Genomic DNA, 4241 nt, shown 5'->3' with positions numbered 1-4241 from the left:
ACGAATTCTTGTTCATTTTCATATGAGCTTTGCATATTTAGTAGTCTTAGTAAGATTTTATTATGTTTGCCTTTTCTTTGATATGTGTTTAAGTGTTATTGGCGATCATGGAAATGGGAGCAAAAGGGACCAAGAGGGCACAATGTGGAAGAGTTACAAGCACCAGACTTAGCCATATGAGGTGTGGGAAAAGTGATATTTTTCCAACATCTTATATTTAATATCTAAGGCCAAGGTGTTGTAGCCCTCGTCCATACGATTCAACGAGCCAAAGCACACCCAAATCGGAGTTCGTATGAAGAAGTGGCGTCCAGAATACGAAAGCATCCAGTAGCTTTGGCGACCATCGGTACGGGCAGACCCGCCCGTACCATACGGCTTACCGTGCTCCGTCGGGTCCGTTTCGTCAAATGGGACAACATTTGTGAAGGTTCGATGGGCATATTCGGCCCCAGGCTCCGTCGATTCGTGAAACCGACCTCCAGCGCCTATATAAGGAGGGGAGGAGGCAAGGAGATGCATCACTTCATCATCCATGCCCTAGGGGCGAAGCCCTACTACTCCGCCGCCGCAGCCGCCATCTCCACAAGCCGCCGCCTCCATCACCATCTACACCAACATAGAAAAGGAGGAGGAGGCTTGGATCTTGAAGGGCAACGCATTGATCTCCATCATCATCATCATCAACGTCTACATCTTTGATCCCCTTTGTCTACTTGGTTGTAATCCGAACCCTATTAGGATTTATACTTGTATGCAATTGTACCTTCATATTCATATTGCTATGATGTTGATCCCCTTCATGTATGAGTAGTTCCTTTGTTCTTGAGGAGATATGGAGAAACCCTAGTAATATTATGATGTGAAATAAATATGTTTTATACCTTTGATCCATGAATATTTGTTAGTTTTCTCTCTTGATGTTATGTGAAGTGCACCACAAAATGTTTGCCTTATGGTCTTGAGAGGGAACTACCCTTAGACGTGTGGTAGAGTGAACGGCGGGAAGTGACATTTCCGTATCATCGCTCTAACACATGGATAAGGGGGATAAGGAGGGATTCACTAAGATAATATCGATAACCATGGGGAAACCCTTAATAGAAATGGTCAATATGTGGCTTGCAGAAGCCTATGTGTTGTGGTTATTTAGAGATGCGGTGACCGATGGCTTTCTGGGCGCATCTTATGATGGAGATCTCCCCACACATAGCATGGCAAAGATATAAGTCATTCTAATCATAAGAATAGCAATACTAGAGGTGGAACCTACACTCCTTGAGAACCCCTCAACCATATCACAAACACACTCTCTTGCTTTAGTTTACTTTTTATTATTATTCATCCATGAGTGAGTGATTGATCCGGTTCTCGGTCGAGGTATGATCTAGTGCGCTAAGCTAGAATGTGTGGTGATCTAGTATTTATGTACATGAGTTACAAAGATGAGTTCACAAAACCCTTTGACCCGAAAATGTACCTCTTCTTGCAAGTGACATGTAAGATTATGCATAGTACACGCTGTGGCACAATCTGGTAATCAAATGGGGAACATTTATTTGTGTACGGAATCTCTAGTAAATAACGGATCACACATATATTTGCCCATCTAGTACTAGTGAGACCGAAGCCTAGAAACTACCTCTCATTCCATTCAATATTATAGCTACAATACCTTGTTAGTTTACTTTGTTCTTGTTTACTTCTTTATTAATAGTTACTTCAAACCACCCTCAAATCCTTACCATCTTAGCACCTTATAGTATAGGCTATTTCCAAACCACGGTTTGGGTACGAACGTGGCTGCGCCTGACAACGTAGTTGTGGGGTTGTGTTTATTGCCATTTGCGAATCTCCTTTGGGATGAACTTTCTAATAAATATTTGCTGCTACAAGTACTGGGAGCACAGGAACCCAACTATCAATGGGATCGAAAGAAAAAAAAAAGAAAAAAACTAGAAATTAGGGGTCAAAAAAATCCAAGAAAGAAAAAGTTTATCATTCATAGAGGCTGACATGTAGGACCCATGAGCCAACAATGTCCTCAACGTTTTAAAAGTGGTAGGGGATCGAAAGAAAAAGACAAATAGCCAGAAATTAGGGGTCAAAAATAAATCCAAGAAAGAAAAGGTTTATCCTTTAGAGAGGCTGACATGTGGGACCCATGAGCCAGCAACGTCCTCAACGTTTTTCAAAGACGGCAGGGGATTGAAAAAAATGCAAGTAGCCAGAAATTAGGGGTCAAAAATAAATCCAAGAAAAGAAACTTTTATCATACATAGAGGATGACATATGAGACCTATTTTGCAGGAGTGGTCTCAACGTTTCCAAGGCAGCACGAGATCGAAAGAAAAATAAAGTAGCTAAAAATCAGGGGTTTTACAAAGCTTGGCTAGATTCTTTCTTAGTTCCTTAGTTTAAGCACTCTGTACTCCTTGTACAGCTTGCCCTTTTCTCTTCTTTTCTTTTCTTTCTTTCTTCCTTTCTTTCTTTTCTTTTTCTTTTTCTTCGTCTTCTTCTTTCTTTTGTAACCTTGTAATTTTTGCATTTTATAATAAAAATTGCAGTGGGGTTTTACCCCACTGTTTCACCCTCAAAAAAAAATCAGGGGTTAAAAAAATTCCAAGAAAAGAGAGGATGACATGCGACCCATGAGCGAGCAACATTCTCAATGTTTCCAAGGTGGCACCGGATCAAAAAAAAAAAGTAGCCAAAAATCAGGGGGTCAAAAAAAATCCAAGAAAAGAAACATTTGCCGTTTAGAGAGGATGACATGAGGGACCCATGATGCAGTAGCATCCTCAACCTTTCCAATGCGGCACATGATCAAACAAAAAAATAAGTAGCCAAAAATCAGGAGCTCAAAAAAATCCAAGAAAAGAAACATTTATCGTTCAGACATGATGACAAGTGGGACCCATGAGGCAGCATCATCCTCAACGTTTCCAAGATGGCACGGGATCGAAACAAAAAAAAAGTAGCGAAAAATCAGGGGGTCAAAAAAATCCAAGAAAAGAAACATTTATCGTTCAGAGAGGATGATATGCGGGACCCATGAGGCAGCAGCGTCCTCACTGTTTCCAAAGTGGCACGGGATCGAAAGAAAAAATAAGTAGCCAAAAATTAGGGGGGTAAAAAATCCAAGAAAAGAAACATTCGTTCAGAGAGGATAACATGCGGGACCTATGAGGCAACAACGTCCTCAACGTTTCAAAGGCGACATGAGATCGAAAGAAAAAGACAAGTGATAAAATATCAGAAGTAAAAAATAATCCAAGAAAAGAAATTTTTATTGTACATAGAGGATGACATATGGATACCATTTTGCACGAGTTGTCTCAACGTTTCCAATGCGGCACGTGATCGAAAGAAAAAGTAAGTAGCCAAATATCAGGGGGTCAAAAAAATCTAAGAAAAGAAACATTTATCGTTCAGAGAGGATGACATGCGGGACCCGCGAGGCAACACCGTCCTCAACGTTTCAAAGGTGGCATGAGATTGAAAGAAAAAGGTAAATAGCAAAAAATTAGGGGTCAAAAATAAATTTAAGAAAAGAAACATTTATTGTTCAGAGAGGACATGCGGGACCCATGAGGCGGCAGCGTAAACGGTTCGACCGGAGAACGTGAACGAGAGGGCGCGATCGAAAAAAATCGCTAGAGACGCTGCCATCTGGGCATACAGCCCTGGGCGGTGCAGATTTGCGTTGACTTGGCTTGCGCATCCGAGAATTCATCATGCACCACCTTCCGGGCCACCATACGCGACGTTTTCCACGTTTATATCGTGCTAGATGGCTTCAAAAACGAGAAAAAAGTTTTGACATGCACCACAGAGGGAGCAAAAGTCGTCCGGATTGTTCATCATCAACCATGGCCCAACTTTGAATTCGTCGGCCATGGCAACTTTTCTTGTAGTGGCAATAACACCTTCCTCACTGGGGCTCCGCGCACTCGGAAAGGCTTCCACCGCATGAATCCGGCTACTAATTAGGAAGTGAACATAAGCTATCAAGGGACTGTTGGCCATAACAAGTGTTAGTCTCGACCATCCAAAGTCGCAATAGACCCTCACACAAATTGTGAACGACCCCTAGGGCCGACGCCAAACAAGGATGGCGCCAAATATATGTAGGTCGGCGCCGTGAGTTTTTGCCACCGATCATGGTTGGCGCCAGAGGGTTTGGCGTTGAACCCAATTGGCGTGAGGGGTGTGGCACCGACCTGCACATGTTTGGAGGG

The sequence above is a fragment of the Lolium rigidum genome, chromosome 1, assembly GCF_022539505.1.
Source record: "Lolium rigidum isolate FL_2022 chromosome 1, APGP_CSIRO_Lrig_0.1, whole genome shotgun sequence".
NCBI classification, from domain to species: Eukaryota; Viridiplantae; Streptophyta; class Magnoliopsida; order Poales; family Poaceae; genus Lolium; species Lolium rigidum.
This window is presented reverse-complemented; position numbering follows the sequence as displayed.